Raw genomic sequence first — 21880 nt, 5'->3', positions numbered from 1 at the left:
ACTTCCCTGTGTGATGGGCGACAGCCCAGCTCTGACAGACTTACAGAGGACTTTTGTAGAACACTTGAGTAGTAGTGTGCCTCCTTCCACCCTGTAAAGCCCGACGCTGGACCAGAAGTTAATAGCTGCTCATTGAGTCAGTTTGGTCAGATGCTAGGAAATTGGCTTTGGGTTGTAAATATCACATTGGTCTTCCTATGGGAATTACACTATCTAATGTGACCATGTAAACGTGAATCAAGCGGACACGGCCTCTTGGTGGTGGTGGGGTTGTTATTAGAAATGCAAAATCAAAAGCCTAACCAAGCTACCAGTTGGCAATAACTGTTCCAACCTCATGTTTAATCTCGTCTTCTCGAATAGCTTTATGTAGCACCTGTAAAGAAAAAGTATTGATGTTGGCCTTCTGTTAAAACCTTGGCGTGCCATTTGTAAGTTTTATGCTCTAGCAACTAAAATAGATAGTTCTGATTCCTGGTTTAGTGATCATCTCAGCTTCTTCTGTATGGTTCTTACCTCCAAATGGAGACATCCCCTCCCAGGGGGCTGAGAGGGACTCTGAGGAGGCGAAGGAAGTTTTCAAGGCTGGGAAGATTAGAATGTTGTAGTTTGCTAGGAGGAGGCTCATCTGTGAAGCTGTGTGAAGCACAGCTGGGGTGAAGCCTTCAGGAGCCTTCACCCATGCTGGCGTGGGCCCTTGAGTCACCCATTCACCTCTAAGTAACCCCTGAAAGAAACCACAATAAAGTCACTGGTTCACCACTGGGGACTTTGGTAGAATCATTTCCTTGGGATAAAGAAACACTTACACACATCTCCCCAGGAGAGATCAGTGACAAACCCTTCTTACCTCTGAGTGGAGCGGGGACAAAGCTTCCGCTGTTTCATTTTTCAGCCCGTGAACATCATTTTCCTTAAGTCAGACGTGGATTTGATAGAGATCAATACAGCCTGTGCAATGCAACCTGGGGACTAGAGAACTTCTCCCCCACACTCCAGAGCCTTGCCCTGGGTCAGAAGTTAGTTCTGAACTTGGTCAGAGAGATTTCATTTTGTTGTTGTTGTTACATATACATATACATATACATATACATATACATATACATATACATATACATATACATTATACATATACATATACATATACAATACATATTCAAATACATATACATTCGATGTGCATTTGTGTCATAGTACTTCAGAGTGAAAAGAAAAGCTGCATGTAAGGAATATGGCCTTTATTACCATCCTGGGGGGTGGGGGAAACAGTCAAAATACAGAGCTGCTTTCATAGCAACAACCCTGGTCTTCAAATGTAGTCAGATCTTACGTCTGCCCTTCCCTCAAAGACACCCCTGGTGTCAGGACAACTCTGATGGTGGTTGCAGTTGGGAAAGCTTTTAATCTTGGAGTGATCATTTGTAAATGGCGAGGTTTGCCTTCCTGTGGATCCCACTGTGTTGTTGTAAAAATATAAAAATAAAAAGAGTAGTTGTTTTTTGCCTCGCTAGGTCTGTACTGCGGTGCCCAAGGTATCTACTAGATATCTTGGCGGAAACACAGCCCAGCCGCACACTTTCCTACACTCAAACCCTCACATAAAAAGAACACACAACACAATAATCTTAGATCCAATTGGTAAGATATAATTGCCCACTTAAACATACAAAGTCTGGTACCATCCATCGCTTGAGAACATTAATAACAACCTGTGAATACACAGAGCAGAATCTTAACATCACCTGCCATGGCTTCTCCCCTCTCTCCGTCTCCCTTCTCCCTCCTAGTCTCCTCCTCTTCCTTCAAACTTCTCTCCAGCCCATCCTTCCTTCTCCTCCAACGACAGGCCTCCTTCTATCCTGTACCTGCCCCTCACCTGTACTTAACAAACTCAATGGAGAGGTGGTTCTGGTGAAGTCACCTGAGTCCTGAGTACCTGACTAGGCAGCTGTCCTTGGGGCAGTGGAATTAGCATCAAAATACAGTTACTTCAGGGCAAACCACAACACCACTGGGCATGGCAGTTCTGGTTCCTAGCGCATAGGTCAGGTATGGGTTACTGGTCTAGAGATGGGCATGGTTCAGCAAAGGAGCTTTATGCGTTGAAGCGTACTCGCCTGGCAGGCAGAGGCAAGGGTCCTTGCTACTGTCTCTGCCACCAATTAGAAGTGGGACTTTGAAAAATCATCCAGCCTCTCCCTGTCCTTCGGTCACATGTCTAGAACAGAATCAGCGACTTCAGAGCAGAAGCCGGTCTCCTGAGCAGCTCACTGAAACGAAGCTCATGGGTTTTATCTGCTGACGACAGCCCGTTAGGGATGGAGACCAGCAACCTGCCCCGCTTTGTGTGTTCTGTTCTGGTTGAGGTTAGGCTGTGGCCCATATGCTCACAAACATATGGTATAGGTCAGCGCTCCCCTAACTGTGGGAGGTGACCCACCATGGTCTTGGAATTCATTTAGTACAACTTGGAAAGCTGTTTGAAATGTTGAACAAGAGAAGAGAGAGTACCAGAAAGCATCGAGGAGTAAGGAGTAGCCACGTTAGAAAGTTACCTTCTGTGTTGTTAGGTACTTGTTATACTCAAACGTCCTGGCTTCAAAAGACTGTCCTGCCTCCTCAGCTGCTGGTTGTATTGAAGAGTCCAAAGAGGTGAGATGGGGAATCCCGGGAACAAAGGAACTGTCACTTTAAAGAACACACCATTCTGATCGGTGTGCTGAAGTCGTGTGTCACCTCACTTCATACCACTGGGATGCAAATGAATTGTTCCTCCCGTGTTTCTTCTTTACTCCCTGATGATCGGTTAGTAGTCACGCTAGTTGTCACACCAGCAGCGTGAGTTAGTTATCCTGAGAACAGACTGTTTAAAGCGTGTTTTATAGATGTTACTCTGGAGAATGCCATGGTTTGTCCAGGGTTTATTAACTATGATATGGATATAGTTCATCTCCCAAAAGTTCATGTGATAGACGTGCGCTCACCTTCGTAGCCGTGTTGATGTGATACAAGTTCTAAGAGGTGGGCCCGGTGAAGGCTAATCGGGTTTTAGGGTCTGTTGTCCTCGGAAGAGATTAATTGTAGCTTGTGTGTGAGTTGCTTCTCTGAAGAGCATATTGCTTTAAAGTGACATGATTGGGGCTGGAGTAATGCTTAGGGGTTAAGAGCACTTGTTCTTGCAGGGATCTGGGTTCAGGTCCCAGAACCCACATGGTGGCTTACAATGTCTGTAACTCCAGTTCCAGGGGAATAGACACCTTCTTCTGGCCTCCAAGAGCACAGGACACAAAAGTATTCATGGAGGAAAAGCCCTCACACAGAAAAATAAAATAAATAGGGAAATCACAGGCTTAGATCCTTATCATATTGTAATGCAGTTGGAGACTTGCTAGGATGCTGCCCTACGCTATGAGCTAAATCTTCTTTGTTAAGTATCCAGCTTCAAGTAATTTGTTTTAACAACAGAAAATAGACTAGTATAGAAGTAGTTCAGACATCCACTGGACATCTTAGAATATATTTACTTAAGACAGGGGGTTACTATAATAGGAATCTCAGTTTTTCTTCTACTTAATTAAAGTAAGTCCCAGACCAAAAAGACTGTCAGGGAGAAGCTAAATCTTCACAAGAACAAAATAATTTTTTTTTCACAAAGAGATTATTGAGAGAAGTCTCCACAGTTAAAACTCCCACGACTACTGTTCCTCTCTCTGCTGGTATTTACTCAGTACATATTTTTGGGTCAAGGCTCTCTAATGCCCCTTCCGTGATTTACGTAGGACTTTTATGTATTCAATCATTTATTCTTTGAGGACTCATATTTTATTGTTTATTTCCACCAAGCAGGCGTTGAGAATAATACAAAAAATAAAGTTTGTGGAAATCAACCAAATTTCTAGATTAGGAGAAAACTGGCAGAAGTCATTGATTCAACTCTACTCATTCTCTATCTGCATGTATATCTAAGTGGGAAATATCTTCAGAGTGCCTTTGGCGATTTTGTACCAATTCCAAAGAAAAGCCTCGTCGTCGCCATGTAAAAACAAACACAGCCCGGGCACATCCATCACCCTGTCCGTGTGGCGCTCTTCTTTAGAATTTCCCCTCAGAGTGAGATTGTGATCCTCACAAGAAAACCAGTTTCATGACTTGAGGGTTACACCTCATTTTTATGAAAAACAGCATTACTCAATGTGATTGCCTGCCCTGTTCAGCAAGCCTGGCTCTGCATGCCTGCTGCTTGCTTCCCTGAGCTCGGCCTCTCACAGGATGACAGTTCGCAGCCCTGAGCTGGTGGAGTGGCAGCTCAGAAGGCACCGTAGCAGGGGGATTAGTACATCAGAAGCAGCCTTCTTGGGAGTCTGGAAGAAGCACCGGATTCCCAAAAATGACCACGTAGGAAGGCCAGCAGACTGAAGTGGAAAAATTTGGAAACAGAGCAAAGCAAAAAGTATTCACTCCCGGGGTCACAGTTTGATTAATGGCTGTTAAAGAGAGCCTGAGGGTTTAGAGTTTGGCCAGGCAAACCATGACCAGGAGCTGGGTAGACTCCTCTGTGATTCCTTCCAAGGAGTGTGTGTGTGTGTGTGTGTGTGTGTGTGTGTGTGTGTGTGCGCGCGCGCGCGCTCTCTCTCATGGTACATGGTATGTGTATGTGTGTGTGTGATCATGGTACATGGTATGTGTGTGTGTGAGCATGCACGCGCAGTACATGGTGTGTTTGTATGTGTGTGTGTGTTTGTGTGTGTGCTCACGGTACATGGTGTGAGTGTGTGTGTGCATGCAGTGCATGGTGTGAGAGAGTGTGTGTGGGTGTGCTTGCGCTGGTGTGTGTGACCCAGTTGATTGATGGCTTGCCCTCAGCACTTTTGGTTCAATAGTGAGTCAAGGCTGATTGCCTAGGCAAGGCAGGGCATGCTACATTCGATGTGCATTTGTGTCATAGCACTTCAGAGTGAAAAGAAAAGCTGCATGTAAGGAAAATGGCCTTTATTACCATCCTGGGGGGGGAAACAGTCAAAATACAGAGCTGCTTCCATAGCAACAACCCTGGTCTTCAAATGTAGTCAGATCTTACGTCTGCCCTTCCCTCAAAGACACCCCTGGTGTCAGGACAACTCTGATGGTGGTTGCAGTTGGGAAAGCTTTTAATATCTTTTTCCCCCCTAGGGACAGCCTGTTTATTTTACATTAAAATTGTTACAAATTGTACATCTCAAAAATTAAGACTAAGATTGTTATCATGATTAAAAAAAAACATTTAGTAGGGATTTAAAATTTGGGCTTTTTAACAGTTACCAGAAAGGGAGTTCTTGTCATTTATGTAAAATCTAATTTTAGAGCTTGGAACTCAAAATACAGAATTAACAAGCAAGAGGGAAACTTCAGTTAGCTGTGGACTAGATGTTTCACTGAAACCAGGCAATTTCTAATGTTGAAATGTCAGCTTCTCCTTAACCTTTGGGGGGGCCGGGGAGGGGGATTGTACCTAGTTCATGAGAGCCACTCTCTATCTGAAAAGAGTAAAAACAAGTATTTCCTCACACAGTGTCAGGGAGAGAAACCATAGGTGAATTTAGGCGAAAAGACAAAGTCACCTATGTTGGAAGAAGGCCAGGCCTGGAAGGTGACAAAGCTTGGTCATAGTCCTTATGTGGGGACTGGCCTTCCCTCCTTGGCCCCCACTATCTTTGATTCAAGACTTGGGTGAGGTGGCACCTCTGTCTTCATGCCCTGCCTGCTCTAAGTCAAACAAGAACTGATTTAGAATCCTCCCTCCCTCCCTCCCTCCCTCCCTGAAGACTGGCTGGCCCTTCTGGCAGTGCTTGCTCATAGACTTGGCCTACCACCGTGGTGATTCACAGGAGTGAAGTCCCAGTGGTGTCATGCCTTTTTCTGCTGCTCCATGGGGCCTCCTGGACCCAGCTGTTCTAGCTGCGTTAGGTTTTGCTCTGCTGGGCTTGTGGACTGCCTGTCAGTCTTCCAAAAGCCAGGCATTATGGCTAAGAAGTAGCTGACTTACAGGGACCTTTTTCTCTTGAGGCATTTTTTTAATGCATGGGCATCTTTTATTTAATGGCAAGATCTGCAGGGACTACAGTCGCTGGGGCAGCATGATGCCAGTTTGCGAAGACTGGTGAGGAGATTAGGGCTTTCCTTATCACAACAAGCCTTGAGGGGGACCAGGGCTGAATTTAGTAAGCTGGGCCATCTCATTACATTCTGTTGTTGTTGGTTTGACTGTCAGAATGGTGTGATTGAGTTAACAAGATGACCAGATATCTTAATATACAAGTATAGCATTAGTCAGGCTTGGTGCGTTCCTATGGTTCCAGCACGGTGGAGGCTAGCCTGGGCTATGTAGTGTGATTTATCTCATAAAACAAGAAGAGTATAGCCTCTTTCACAGTATGCCTCCCATTCACTTCATTGAATCTTGCTTTTCTGTCTATCACTAATGGAATCCCAGAACCTCAAACACACACACACACACACACACACACACACACACACACACACACACACTCACTCACTCACTCACTCTGTAGGTCTTTGGTAATCTCGAAGGCATGGATCAGTTTTGAAATGAAAGCAAAGTGGAACTCAGATGGCCTGGGCCTGCAGAGAGCTCACCTGGGCGTTTTCAGTGGCGTGTTCTTAGATGATTCAGTCTTTCTGAGCCCAGTGTACGCTGGGAACGGTAATGCCTTGCTCATTGGCTTTGGTGACGATGAAAGGTGAAGAGATGTGACACTCCGTGTCTGGCACAGAGCAAACGTACATTATTAAACTGTGACAGTCAAGCATTCCTGCGCTTCAGTATCTCGGCTCTCCCTACCCCACCCCCCCAACCCCCCCCACCCCCCAACCCCCCCCACCCCCCGCCAAGGCAGATAGTTATAAACAAAAGATTTATTTAGCTCACAGGTCTCCTGGCTGGAAAGCCTAGTGTGTGGTGCGGGAGTCTTCTGAGGACTTCCTGGCCGCTTTAACGGATAGTAGAAAACATGCAGGAGCGCTGCCAAGTGTGGTGAGTAGGGCAGTGTGGACGAGGCTGAATGGCTGGGTAACCTTGCTGTGGAGTAATCCACTCCTGAGGGACCAGTCCAGTCCCACGATAGCCAGGACTCACCAGGAAGCGCATCAGTTAATTACTCTAGAGGGTACAACACCTCCCAACATGGCTGCTTCCAGAGTGAGAACCTTTCGGGGATGGCTGAATCCCAGCTAGATGTAACCCAATCCTGGTCCTGGAAGCTTCAGTTGGTGATAAGAGATGTCCAGTTGGGGCTGTCTCGCCCCGTTGTTTGGCAGTTTCTTTAGATCTTTTGCGTGTGTATATTTTACAAAGTTGCTGCGTTGAGTTTCCATGCTACCTCTCAAATGGCCCTTGATTATAGCTGCCTTTCCCCGTATTCCTCCCTTATTGCCCTCTTCTCTCCCGTCTCCACTGGATCCTCCTGATCCCGCCCCTCCCTCCCTCCATCTCTAACCTTCTAGTCTATTCCCACTCCTAGGGAGATCCTGCCATCTCCCCCACACCCAGTGGCCACCCCTTACTCTGCACCCACCCTCTGTGGCTCTGCAGATGGTAGCTTGGTTATCATCGACTTCACAGTCCATACCTACATGTAAGTGAGCCAGTGTGTGCACACCACATCTGTCCTTCTGGGGTCACCTTTCCCGGGGTTTTTTTTTCTACCCATTTCCTTGCCAATGTCATGATCACATATCATGTCCTCTCTTCAGAGACAGTTGTCCTGAGGGACAAATACCCCTTTCCTTCCCTCCTATTCCCTTCCCCTTCTCCCTCTTCCTCCATCTCCTGTCCTCTGTCTCTCTGGGGCAAGTAAATCTCCTTCTTCCTGAGAACTCAGTTGTGGGGATCCCGAGCAGTGGATACTTGCCCTCTGACCTTTGACCCCCTGAATTGGAGTCAGTGTATACATTGTAGGTCTTCCTAGCGCTGAATACAGTGTATACATTGTAGCTCTTCCTAGTGTGCTGTCATTCAAATTCAAAATGAAATGACTAGGCAGGTACGCCAGGGTGCTTGTCACCAACCCTGATGACCTTTGTTCAGAGAGCCTGTTCTCATAAATTGTACGCTCGCTTCACTACGGGAGCAGTGACAGGCACGTGTGCATGCGTGTGCACGTGTGCGTGTGAACGAGACAGGCCCACACATTCACATAAACGCGTAGTAACAACAGATTGAAGGGGCTCTTCAGGGGAATTGTGAAACCGCCCTTTATGCCCCGAGAGCCAGGATTTAGGCTGTACAGGAGGGAAATGTGCTCACCTCATTTGTTTTACTAACAATGGATCCTTGGGCTTGAAACCCGAAGCAGTTTCTGTAGCCTCAAGTGACTTTTGAGTTGTTTGTCCATATTGCCTCGTGGGTGTTTGTCTATGTAGCTTGAGATTATAGACGGATCCTTCCTGTACAAGTGAGGAGTTCATTATCTTGGCTGTGAGATGTTATTAGAGTTATATCTCCAGGCCTGGGCAACTGTGAAGTCAGCTACCACCCAGTCATGGGACCACAATCTTGGCAGTGTTAAAATGAAACCTGTGATCACAGAACATCTTTACCTAAAGAAAGATAACATTGCAAAGCCATTCATTTTAACTCTTGGGAGGAAAACCCTGAATGTGTCTTGGGTTTGCTTTCCATTAGGGCCTTGTTTTTGTTTTGAACAATCGTTAGTGCTAGTCTAGCCCCTAGGCTTTCTGCCTTGCCCCCAAAAATGTCTTACTCAGCATTAAAATCCACGTGCGTTCCTCCTGACGTTAAAGATTGGTTAGTTCGGGGCTGGAGAGGTGCCTCAGTGCTCAGGAGTGCTTGCTGCTTAGTTAAACCTGGGTTTCATTCCTAGCACCCCGTGGTGGCTTCTATAACTCCACTTCCAAGGAACCCAGTGAACTCTTGTGGCCCCTGCTGGGCACAAGGCATGTACCTGGTATTCTGCAAAGCAGCGATACACACAAAATAGTTCTAATGTAGAAGTAGTCTTATAAGTTAAGCTTTAACATATTGATCTCCTCTAGCAGCATCTCCTTGAGCTAATTTAATATTTTAATTTAATATTTTAGGCCCATAATGAAAATGTGAGATCTGTAGTAAATAAAGGCTGGTTAGTGTACAGAAAACAGTGGAATGATCCAGAGAAAGGCCCATTATCTAAGGTTTGGGTAAATTTGCCATCTTTTCAGTTGTTTTGCCTTTTTGCCTTAGGGTTGCAATCTCCCTCCTCTCTGTGATTGGGTCAGTCATGCACGTCAGACTGTGATTGGGTTAGCCGTGAATGCCACACTTTCACTGTTGTTAGGTGCTTTCTGTGCATCTCTTCTCATAGCCGATATCACTTCTCATTTATTCAACTTTAACGAGGAAATCAACACAGTGTGCGATCTATGGCTAGTAAATGCGTGAGAGGCAGGGTGGAGTTTCCTTGGATCGTCAGTTCTTTTTCTATTGAGAGTTTCAGTTCTCAGTAATAAATCACAGCTTCTGGCTGGAGAGATGGCTCAGTGGTTAAGAGCATTGACTGCTCTTCCAGAGGTCCTGAGTTCAAATCCCAGCAACCACATGGTGGCTCACAACCATCCGTAATGAGATCTGATGCCCTCTTCTGAAGATAAATAAGTAGATCTTTAAAAATATATAATGTTAAAAAAAGAAAAGTAAGTGAATCACAGCTTCCTTCTCCGTTGGTCAGAAATTCAACAGGTCAAAGGGGAAGTATTGTTTACTGCAGTGGTGTGCCTGCAATTTGGGGAAGTTTTCTAATTTCAGACTCACCATGGTAAGTCTGCGCTTCAGTGGGTGAGCATTGTCTGGGGTTCCATACAATAAAGCTGCTTCATGGTCATATGACAAGCACTCCAGGGGCCCCGTGGGTGCTCACACACTGTGTGTGCCAATATATGTATGTGTATATATACATATATATGTCCAAGAGCATGTGAAAGTAAAAATACTAACACTAACCCTGGCAAGGGATGCGTTAGCCAGGCTTGTGAGATGGGGTAAATAGCCTTTGAAGTCACATGATATTCGATGGTGGGTATGATTTTGGTGTCGTGGTTGCTAGAGCATGTGTGTCAGGCAGGGAATGAGCCATAGGACAAGGACAAGGCTGCTGCTGACTCTTACTGCCAGACGTGTGCCACTGTCACCACCACAGTAACCACCACCACCACCACCACCACCACCCGTTAGTTCCCTACTTGTCTTTTTATTTGCATTTCAAAACTTAGTTCAAATCTCCCCTGTAGTCCCTGAAGAAGACTTACCATTTAGACATAAAGTCTTCCCAAAAGCCTCGTTCTGATCCCTGATTGGTGTATCCAGTTACCAAGAGGCGATTACGAGGGCTCTGCCTTACAGTGGTTGTGTCCGCTGAGTGAGACGTAATTTGATGGATGTATGTAGACTTGGAGAGGCAAGGCCTAGCTGGGAGGAGGTCCCTGGGGTCATGTCCTTGGGTGCTCTTCCTTCTAGGCCTCTCAGTCTCTGCACTTAATGGCCACTATGAGGTTAGTGGGTCTTCTTTGCCACACCCGCTGTACCATGACGATCTACCTTGCCACAGGCTAAGAGCATTGAAACCAACTGGCCATGGACTGCAGCCTCTGAGACCAAGACCCAAAGTAGGTTGTCCCTCTTCTCCTTTCTGGTGCATTCTGTTCCAGGGCTGAGAATCTGATTCCGAAGCCTGAGATTCCTAAGGATGTTGGGATCGCACCCTCAGCTGCTACTCTTGGGCACGTTACTCAGTAGTGAGACGCAGATCGACATCATATGGTAGCAGCGTTGTTGGCTTCGTTGCCGGCTTAGTCGTTCATCTCCAAGCTATTCCTGTGAGGCAGGAAATGCTGTCTACCTTCATTTCGCAGACTGACGGAACTGACGTGCAGAAAGAAACAGGAAAATTGTTTACGGGCACACAGCAAGAATGCGGCTATACTGGGAGTTAGCACTGGCACTTTGACGTCAGAAATGTTGTACTCTCTGTAGATAGCTTTGCTACACCACTGTGTGTTTAGTTGTAAAGCCTCATGGTGTGACTTTCAGCGGTGCTTGGCATGCAGTAGTTGCCCAGGACCGAAAGGCATGGTCATCATAATTTCCGTCCCTTTAATTTGATCGAGAGCCTTTTCTTCTCATATATTGTTCTCTGGTAGTATTTGGTGCAGATCACGCTCATTAGGTTGAAAGCATCTTGAAGGCAGAAACCACACATGGCCTGGGTCCCCTAATAGTCGCTGAATGATTAAACGCATGAATTGCTTTGATCCTGCTGCAGAAAACCAGCTCTGTGGAGTGGCTCATATCTAGGACTCCCAGGCACACACTGCTGGGTTTGAAGCCTGCCCCTGTCACCCGTTGTCTTTGTGTCTTGGGTACGTTATTTATCTTCCACTCCCTTGTTTATTTAATGGGGGTAATATATTTGTTATAAAAACCAAAGAGATAACGCCTATCAGGGCCTCAACAGAATGTTTGCTTTGTAAGGGGTCAACAGTTTCAATTATTTTTTAATGAATTATTGCTAAAAGATAGGGGTTTCGCCTCACGAGGTGGAGATTGCTTTCTCACTGAGGAACTCCGCCTATCACAGGACGGAACTATGAGCAGATACATTGTAATTATGTACAGTAAGTTACAGTAGGTAGAGTCTGGGTAAACTGCAGGGAAAGGAGAAGAGCCAGCGATTTGGTAGGGAAGATAGGTAAGTTGGGTGTTGACCAATGAAAAGAAGCGGTAAGACAGAGCAGGAGTAGGGTCTGCAGATGCCGGGATTCCAGACTTAATTGAATAAGGAATAGGAAGTCATGGAAAGTTCCTGAGTGGGAGGGTGACATCAACAGAGCTGTCCTTTAGGGAGATTAATCTGACAAAAATATGTAGGATGAGTTAGCGGGGAGAGAAGCGAGGAAATAAATATCGCATAGACCTTTAGCGGAACCTCCTACATGGGATAGAAATTCACTCCGCAGCCGCCCCGTACAGATGGTCATCCAGCTGATGCCTGAACCGCCCAGCAATGGGAAGGTCACTAGCCCATCCCGCGGGTCCCTCTTTCCTATTCCCCTCTACGTCCCTCCTAACCATCCGTGCATCCATCATTTACTGTTTCCCGTGTGCCCCACAAGGCTAGGTCCTGGGAGAGTCAAATCATAGTCTTGCCTTTGAGAATCTCAATCCAGTAGTCTTTCTGTTTGTTGGTGTTTGTTTGTTTTTGTCCGTTACCAAGTAGTTCCGATGGCTGGGAATTGCTTCTTTTTAGCGTGATCCTGATTCCGCTCACCTTAAGCCTCTTCCCCCTCACCCTGTGCCCTCAACCTCAGTGTGCGCATCTCTCACGCTCACGAACTTGTATGGGGGGGGGGGAACTTTCTCTCTTCTCTGTGGGAAGCCAGCTCCTTTATGAGAGAGAGCCTCATAAAGCAGATTTGTAAGCCTTAAGAAGTTCTGGAGCCGAGGGAGGCTTTGAAGTCATCGAGAACCTGTATCTCGGCCCTCATCACTCTAAGGTAAGATTTGAGTCACAGATAAGTTGTGACTTGCTCAAGATCACATAGCTGCCAAGTGACTAAACTAGGTCAAGAACTCGGGCTTTCCAGTGTCCAGACTTGCTAGGCTCTTAAGTTGTCTGTCTCATAACCCCGCCCAGATGTCCCACACATTTATAGCCTCTCTCAAAAGTCTGGAAGCAGAAGCCAAGTGTCCTAATGCAGTTGTGTTCTGATCTGGATGGAGGACCGAGTTAGAGTGGTAAAGGCCATTAGTGGAATGCCCCAGCATCCTGACAACCTCATGCCTATATATTCTCATGCCCTCTCTCAGTGGACCCTGTGGGTGGGTTTGTTGAACTCCTGTCAAGAAGGCAAAACCAAACCTCTGATTCGGATTTTGAGGATTGAGTGCTCTGTAACCCTCGGCCGCCAAGCTTGTGTATGGATGTGCATGCTGGAAAGCACTGACTTCAATGTCAGTTCATCCTTCCAGAATTTCTGTCAGACCCTAATGGAGATGTACCAGACAAAGCACGGTATTTGTGAACTGCTGTCGATGGCAAGTGTGGGATGCTTAGGCATTTGTTCCTTGAAGGGGGCGGGCACTTTCCAGCATGTCTGTACACAAGCTCTGTGACCAAGGGTTAGAAAGCGCTTCATTCCTGTGATGTTCAATTTTGCCTTCTTGAGAGGGATTGGTTTTCTTGACCATGTCTTATGGGGAGAAGGAGACAAGCAACATTCTTAGGAATCAATCAAGATGTGAAACAGGCCAGTACTCGTGGAGCCATTTTGAAACCAGCACATGAATGCTAATCCTTGCTTCTAAGATACCGAAGAGGCCTGTCTTGCCTTTGAGGTCCTGCTGGATGTCTGTCCTGTGTCCTCACCTTCCTTAGACTTTTCGTGCTGTGAGGAGAGCCCCTAACCCCCCACACACTCGTTTTGTTACGAGCGAGGCCTGAGGCCACTTTTGAAAAACAACTCATATTCTCTGGGCTAGAATGCACTTCTCCTGTCAGCACATGTTCTGTCTGGCAAGCGCATTTACACATTTATGTGGAAGCCCTTATCACAGCCTGGAGAATGTTTGCTTTGCCCAGATGTGCCCCCAGCCCGAGAGTTTCTTGAGAACATAGGCCAAAAGAGGGGTTCAGTCTTACAAACCTCTCCACTGCCTGATCCGGTAGAGAGGTCAAAGTATGCTTCAGTTGCCTCTGGTGTTGGAAATCCCTCCCAAATTTATGTCCTGGGCAGTTTTGCTGGTTTCCCTCTGGCGTCTTCCCTATCAAGATAAAGATCTTGGAAGGGACAGGGACCAAGGTCGGAGCCAAGGAAAAATGTGGCCCTGAGGAAGCTTCCTCTGAGTTACTGTGGGAGCATGCATGAACTTGGTTGCTGTTACGTAACTGTGAACCCTCAGACCTGGGTGCGACTCATGTTTGTCCATTCTGACTGAAACTGCCAGGATTGCTACAGGGACTCACCTAACTGGGGGCTTCTATCCCTCTGTCCCCCAGTCCCCGAGTTGGTTCTGCACACACTGCCAACACGGCCCTGCTCAGAGGCTGAGGGATCCTACGGCTCCTCTGTTGCCATCCCTTCGGTTCCAAGCCCCATCGCTCTTAGAGCAGGCATCAGCCAGCACCCCACCCACCTCTCAGGCTTGGCCTTCTCCTCAGCCTGTCCTGTGGTACTGTAGGCTTTGTTCTCGCCTCCTAGGCCTTCTTTTCACCGCTGGACCTGACAAGCTTTCTTCTTCTGGGACTGTCTTCTGCTAGCTTTAACTTTCTAACCCTGTCTTGATTCTTGGCTTTGGTGCTATTGGGTTAGGGAAATCTTCCCCAATGGTGTCTCTCATAGCATCCGGTACTATCCTTTCTTAACACCGATGTGTTAATTCACTTAATCTCTGTCTGTACTTTTCTGTTGTTGTGATAAACTCAAGGACCATTGGAAGAAAACAATTTACTTTGGATTACAGTTCTAAAGGGCTAGATATGCAGGTGAACAGGAAACTGGTCATGATTCAGACACACATAGGAGGCCGTGTAAGCTAACTGGAAGTGGATCAAGCTAAGGCTTCTCAGAGCCCATCCCTAGTGACGTACTTCTTCCCAGTGCTAAAGGTTCCACAACTCCCTTACACATCAGCACCAACTGGGGACCTCGTGTTCAAACACATGAGCTGGATGGGGGACATTTCTCATTCAAAGAACAACACTATCCCTCAGCTCCAAGGAGAGGCCAGGGCCTTGTCTGTTTCCTAGCAAGACCTACTGTGTGCTCCTCACAGAGTGGGCACGTCTCAGTTTCCCCATTCAAGTGACACTGAGATCTGAGTACCTACCTGTTGACTTGGGTTCTTCAGACAGATGAAGAAACCACTAGGGTTATATAACCTTTAGCCCAGTGAGTAAATGGCCCTCTGGGAGTAGAGATGTTGGCTGAGGTATTCAGAGGGCTGTCACAGGTGTGTCAAGAAGGCTCTGTCTGAGCCGAGTTCATCTCTAAACTTGCTATTTTATGCTTCGGATGTCAAGACTCTCGACACCCCAAACGGACCAGACTTTTCCTGCTCACTAACAGTTCTGTCAGAAACAGGGTATACAAGTTAACTTGACGAGGTATTCTTAGTGAATCCCTATTAGTGCCTTGTGATTATAAAAATCTCTGCTAAAGTTCCATTTTAGCTTTGACAGAAACCTGGCGACTGCTTTAGTTTTCTGAATCTATCCCCATTTGGAAAGAAAAAAAAAAAAAGGAGAAAAGAAAGCTGACCTATCAACTCGTGTTTGCAGTTGCTTTTTGAACTCTGTGTTTCCCCAAAGATTCCCACAGAGGCTCAGAGGGCAGGATCTCCTCATCTGTTCTCTACTGCCTCCCACCCCTCTTAGATATTTCTTGTTATTTTCCCCTGTTCTTCTTGCTAGTAAGCCAGGGAGGGAGGTATCTTAGGGTAGGAACCAGAGTGGTGAACCTGGAGGCCTGGAGGGTGCTCTCTTCAGCTGGATGGTAATGGGGCAGCCTTCCCTGCCGTCTGTTGATAAAGTAGTTGACACGAATGAGCTTGCTCTTTGCAGCTTGTTGCCCCAGGCAGCCCCACTTCCTGCTGTCACCACCTTTCAGCTCCAGAATACAGACCCAGCAACCCTTCTGCTTCAGTTCAAGGCCTACATAGCTTCCTTTTCCCATCCTCCCTGTCCCCTTGACGGGAAAGTTGGGCTTGTTGCCTTTCTTTTCCTTTAGCCTTCCTGCCCCTTTCTCCTAGCTTTAGTTTATTTTGGGAGTGGCCATTCTAACTGTGTCCGGATTTGGACCATACTTGGAAATGGCTTTGTCTGCCTCATACCAAAGCTCACTGACTTAACTAAAACTACATTGGGGCGCCCAAATTTGAATTCTGCCCCAGCTATCTGGCTTTTGGGTAGGATCCTTCACCTTCCTAAGCTCCCCTCACTTTCCTTGTCTATAAAATGAGAATGATAATAGACCGAACTTCTGTAGATGCTAGGAGGTGTCAGTAACTCAGAGGTCAGTAAGTCAGTGGAGGGGAGCAGGCTTTCAATGTTAGCCACCTCAATGTTTGTCTCTTCAAACTTTAACCATGGAGAAATCCCCCAGCAGACCTACATTGAGTTCCTTAACTGACTCAGACAGTATGTCACCATGGGTAGGGACTATGACTGAGACTTTGTAGGTTAACAGATTTGCCACATGAGGAACAGGACTATAGAGGGCAGCTTGGTGGGGGTCGGGGGGATGGAAACCAGGGCCCAGAAGCAAAGATTCTTGTTCCCAGTAGGTGTAAGAGGTGCTCTACATGACCAGAGCAGCTGGAGGCAGGGAGGGAAGTACTTAGCTTGGACAAGGCTGACTGGATCTCACGTGTCAGAGTTAATGAAGTATACACACCTGTTTAACCACGTGAGCCCTTGAGTTGTGTTCGTATTTTCCAGGCATCCATGTGAGAATTTATTTATATTATTTTTGTTGCTTCAGGACAGGGTCTCATGGAGCCCACGCTGGTCTTGATTTTCTATGTAGCCAGGGCTGGCCCTTAGCTCCTTGTTCTCCTGCTTTCTGAGTGCAGCTTCTTCCAATATCCTCTTGTGTCTGGAGATAATTGTTCCTTCCTAAGGACATAGATGTTTCTGTTGGTTCCAGAAAGACCTATGGTTTACTGGCCTGTGCCCCCGGGGGATAAAATAGGGAGACAAAGAGGAAGCAGCGGACTGAACAGGATGCAGTGGGAGATCTGTTTTGTGGGATCCAGATGCAGGGCGTGATGGGAGTTCTGTTTCATTATTAGGATGTCCCACGCAGAGGACTCAGTTAGGGAGGAGGACTGGGCAAAGCTGTGATCACTGTGCCCATGGGCGTACCCACTTTAGTCTTTCTTCTCATGTGGTCCCCTCTGTGTTCAGTCTCGGTGACTCTAGATAACAGAGTCACACTCAGGCGTCCACTGTATCTTACTCGGCCTTTGAATGCCCAGTGCTCGGCTCACATCGACGAATCTGATGCCCATCGAGTCTGGAGACGCTCACAGTCCATTTCTTCTCTATTTACAGCCCACTCACAGAAATGGCCTCTAGGTTGCTAATGGTGGGAGAGGAAAGAGAATCTGGAGCCACACAGCTGGGCATCTGGCTCCTGTGAAGTTAACTGTGCCGTTCACATCCGTGCCGACTGCGGTTGTAGGAAAGTTCTTCCCTTTTGCAAATGACATATTTTTTTTTCCTTTAAAAAAAATTCTAGAATTGCAGGTTTCCAATTCTGAAGTTCTGTGATTGTATGGTTCTAAATTAATTTAGGAAAGTAGGCAGACAGTTTTGAACGTGTTTCCATGGACACTGTGGGTGTTGGTTGAGGGGCCTGCTTAGTCAGAGTTGTTGCCATCTGTCGCCAAGAACTGCTGGGTTTTGGTCCGAGGGCAACTCAAGACACAGCCAGGGATCTGCTGTCCTAACTTTCGGCTGAAATATTAGAATGTTCCAGCAGCTTAGTATTACCCTCGGACCTCTGTATTCCAGGCAACGTACAGCATAATACGTAGCCTTTACCTATACTAGTTAGAAAATGATTCTTAGTGTAGGTCTACCCAGTGTGATCCGCTTTAGGATAAGCGTATGCTAAACATTATCTACTATTAATGCAGTCATTATTCAGGTTAATTGAAGGTAATTTGCATGTGTGTGTGTGTGTGTGAGTGTGTGTGTGTGTGTGTGTGTGTGTGTGTGTGTGTGTGTAGTGGTGGTGGTGGTGTATGTGCCAGGTTTGACAACCGTAGGCAGCATCCGTTTATAATCTGTGACCTCCTGAATGTATTGGCCCGAGTAACAGTGACAGGCAGCAGTGTCTCTCATGTAATAAACCTTTCAGTCAGTTCCAGTTGATCCCTCCACTATGAGCCCTAACTCAGAGAAGAGTTGCTAGTGGCGAGTCAAGCCTGATAGGTCTTATTATTTGAAGGAATTTGATTTTTCTTTTTCTCTCACCGCTAATGAAGTGACAGTCCTTTCATTAAAATGACCACAAATATAGTGTACATCTTAATTATCAATTGGTTACTTACGTTTTTGAAAAGCCGTGATTTTCTTTTTTTAATTTTTTATTCGGTGACATTTGAGTTCATGAAGCAACGTAGGAATGCTTCTTATCTTTGTTTTTCTTATCTGATAAAACCGTCCTGGAGTTTATAGGGGTCAGGACCTGTTAACTGAACTACGTCCACACCGGCATCTGCCTCCCAAGCTGTCCTGCAGTTCATCTTTGATTCTTATTAGCTTTGGAATATTTATAGCCGTGCCCATTCATCATTTCTTCCTTTAAGACCCAGCGCCTGTGTGAGGAGGTAGGAAAATTACAGCCTCGCACCATTCATAGGCTTTTGATGATTTAAGGTATGCACTGAAATCCTACGTGGAAAACATGAGAGGTTTGCCAAATCCTCGAGGGAACTAGGAGCTCCCTGGTTTTGCTTCTGCTGTGTTTAGTGATAGAAACAAGAGTCTTGAGTGCAAATTCGATGCTTTCCCTATCGTAGTTGTGATAGGTCTAGGAATCTTTTATTTATTTATTTTTTAAACCTTCATTCAGCCACTTCATTTCCGCAGTGACATTCAGGATCAACGCGCTCTAAGGCACACCACAAAGTACGGGCTTTTATCCCCTCAAGTCTGAAGGGGGAAGAACCACAGGTAACATTGCTTTCCTATTTCTTCTGCTGGGGTCACCATTCCTGATGGCTCGTCATCTGGTGGCAGGGGTAGAATCTGTATGCACAATGGCCACTGCACCGGTCCCACCATACGAAGTTGAACAGATCCCTGAGAGGGGAGTGAGGGTGACTGTAGGGAAGAAGGAAACTAAGATTCAGAGATGAAGGTTAGAAATCAGGAGGACTGTCCAGTGGTGACAGCCTTGAGTTTAGTTTTCTTAGGCTTTCTATACCTTACACCATCCTGAGAAACAATGTCACAAGCTAACAGAGACTGTGACTAACATGCATTCGACATCTGTACCCATCCGGAGGCCTCCCTGTTTCTCTCTGTTCCTTCCTCTAAGATTAACCAAACATTTAGCCCCTCCACTTGAGCTTCAGGTGTATCTCCTCTTATTGTTCTATATGTCAGTAGGTCAAAAAAAAAAAAATCTGTCAACAGATGCTGGCCTGACCTGACTCTGCCTGATGGGCAGGCTTTCACAGAAGCAGACAAAATGGCTCCCCACAGGCTACTCATGACCTTGAGTCATTCACTCTGTAAACATCTGTTGAACACTTCCTAGTGGCTGACACTGACCTCTGGGTTAGGAATACTGTTGAGAATAACACAGAAGGTCCTTGGTTTCATGGGAGACCAGTCCCAAGAGCGAGTGGCAGCCATAACCAAGAAAAGAGTCATTTTCAAACAAACATTTCAGATACTGGTTAAGTGTTGCTAAGTCAACAAGTAGGGTGGTAAGGTCCTCTGGCCCTGTTGTGGTGGATGTCCTTTTAAGTCAGATGTTCTGTGCTGAAACCTGATGGGTAGGGTTAGCCAGCTGTGAGAAACTGGCCACCTGGAGTGGATGGGGGTGTGACAGTGGGATCCACTTGAACATTTTTTGTTCATTAGACCAAGATGCTTGAATCTCACCATGGAAGGGATTTCAGTAACCTCCCTCCCCGCATTGCACACAACCACACGCATGCATGTCACCCGTTGTTGATTTCAGGATGCACACATTGTGCTGTGAACGTGCAAAGGGACTTGGTACTTGAATCACACTTACCCAAAGAGAATACAGAAGACTGACCCGACGTAGGAAACCAAGGCCCTTGTTCCAGTAATTTACACCAGAGCAGTAAATAAGGAAACCTTTGTCTATCCGGAGGTTTCTCCCACACCGTCCCTTGGCCTGCTTGACCTCTTGTCTGAACTCTGTGTTAGGTTCTTCCGTTACTCGAGACCTTTTCTCAGGGTGCCATACCCCGAGTATAAAGGCAGCAAACAGCATCGGGTGAAGTGGACAGGAGACATGGGGGTGTAAGGTGACCGGTGTGCTTGGATGGTGGGGGCCAGGGTTAAGTTACATGTAAATCTATAGCACAAACACTGTATTATGAGCTTTCCCCAGTGATCTTAAAAAAAAAAAAAAAAAAAAAAAGGCAGGCTTAGAGAGATGGTTTAACCAGCCAAGGTACTTGCCACCAAACTTAAGGACCTGAGGTTTGATTCCTGGAACCCATGTGGTCAAAGGAGAGAACTACTTCCCTCAAATTGACCTCTGATTAAAGAATTGTAAATGCACCCCATCTACACACACACACACACACACACACACACACACACACACACACACACACCATAAATAGACAGCCATATTTTAAAAATTAAACTCAAATAAAAAGAGGAGGTTAGAGTTCGCATTCTCAGTAGCTTTTTGGAGCTGACTTGTCCCTCCTGGTTGGTGTGACGTGGGACTTCGCTCATTCCCACGCTCTGTACTGCTTGGCCTTCAAGGGGCCACACTGAGAAGACAGTTTTGTTTTATAGTTGTCTTAGGAATTCAGGAGCTGGAAGTGGTTTGGGCCTTCTGTAATCAACCAGGGAAGAAGCCTTTACCTTTCTCTTTTCAGATGATGTGGTACTAAAAGGGCGGATGGGTCCCTCTGCATATGTGGGACCCATCTTTCTAGCTTTCACCTACTTCACAGCCCACAGGGAAAGCAGTTCTCACAGCAAAGACATACTAAGTGGACAGAATTGCTCCAGGTCAGGTGTGGATTGGCGCCTGGGACTTGGGTACAAATTTCAGACAGTAACACAGCAGAACACCCCCTTGGCGACCTTCTCGTTGGAAGCTCTGCCAATGAGACAAACCCCTTTATAAGATTGTGCACCCCTTTAGGATAGGGACTGTATTTTGTCTCTTCTTGAATACCGTTGTGCTATTAAAAAAATAATAACAACAGCTCAGTCATGAAGAGAGTTATTTTGGCTGCGCGTCTGGGAGATTTTAGTCCATTGCTGATGACCACTGGCTGTTGCCTTGAGACTTGAGGCGAGCAGCACGCTGGTAAGCAAGGCTCATTTACCTCATGACTCATGTGAGAGACGGAAAGAGGAAGGAGCTGGGATCCCACAATTCCTTTAAAGATACCCCAGATACCTTAAAACCTTCCCCTTGGCCCTACCTCCTAAAGTATTCGTCCCCTCCCTATAGTGCCAAGCTGGGATTAGTCCCTTAAAATGTGGGTGTTCGGGAGGCCATTTCGGGCCTAAACTATAGTACTATAGTCCCATGCAAAGTTTTCTACAACCGGGAGAGAGCCCCGAGAATATGGTCACCTTAAATGCAACCAAGATCTCCAGTGAGGGGGAGATAACAAGCGTTGTCATTGGGTTGTCATGACACATCATTAAGAACTTTGTTTTTCTGGCTTTGGCTTGTTTGCTCAAATCCCTGTGGTCTGAATCCTGGCTCTCACATGGGTTGGCTGTTTGGAGCAGTGTTGTGGTGGTGCTGTCAGAGATGGTTGTAGAACTGTGGGAGGCAGGGCCTAGCCTATAGATAGAGGTCATTAGAGGCAAGCCATAAACCCTGTAGCCTAGCCTCACTTCTGGGCCCAGTCTCTGCTTTCTGATCCTGTTGCCATGGGCTGACCTGCTCCTACAGCCATGCTGTCCCAATCATGACAAACCCCTTCTTCCCTGAAGTTGTTCCCACCAGATAGTGTCACAGCAGTGAGGAAAATAACCAGTGCAAACAGGTTTACCTCATCTGCGCAGGCCCTGGTCTATATATCTATACAAATGAGGATGATAGAGTTATGCGCAACGGAGCCAGACCTCACTCCAGGGCTGTC

The 21880-nt window shown here is 46.5% G+C and overlaps 1 protein-coding gene and 1 long non-coding RNA gene across 9 annotated transcripts in view; one reads left to right on the top strand and one right to left on the bottom strand.

The window, feature by feature from the left end:
* The window catches only part of C13h1orf21 (similar to human chromosome 1 open reading frame 21), a 217115-nt gene that overhangs the window by 29917 nt on the left and 165318 nt on the right, over positions 1-21880 (top strand). The window contains 1 exon segment of one of the 4 annotated variants that reach the window (NM_001105959.2): positions 10592-10656. The gene's annotated coding sequence lies outside the window, so the exon portion shown is untranslated. 4 annotated transcript variants of the gene reach the window in all.
* LOC108352552 (uncharacterized) lies at positions 256-10511 on the bottom strand. 5 transcript variants are annotated; one of them, XR_015636008.1, is made up of 8 exons: positions 10300-10505; positions 8303-8442; positions 6926-7018; positions 6634-6761; positions 2556-2863; positions 851-913; positions 517-727; positions 256-376 (listed from the first exon to the last, which is right to left on the bottom strand). It is a non-coding gene; the product is annotated as an uncharacterized LOC108352552 (long non-coding RNA). The 5 variants fall into 5 exon arrangements; XR_015636007.1 differs by having other exon boundaries at positions 6926-7075; positions 10300-10486; XR_015636009.1 differs by lacking the exons at positions 851-913; positions 10300-10505 and having other exon boundaries at positions 6926-7075; positions 8303-8438.

The sequence above is a fragment of the Rattus norvegicus genome, chromosome 13, assembly GCF_021556685.1.
Source record: "Rattus norvegicus strain SHRSP/BbbUtx chromosome 13, alternate assembly SHRSP_T2T, whole genome shotgun sequence".
Lineage (NCBI taxonomy): Eukaryota > Metazoa > Chordata > Mammalia > Rodentia > Muridae > Rattus > Rattus norvegicus.
Note: the sequence above shows the minus strand (reverse complement) of the source record. Positions and strands in the feature narration are given on the sequence as shown.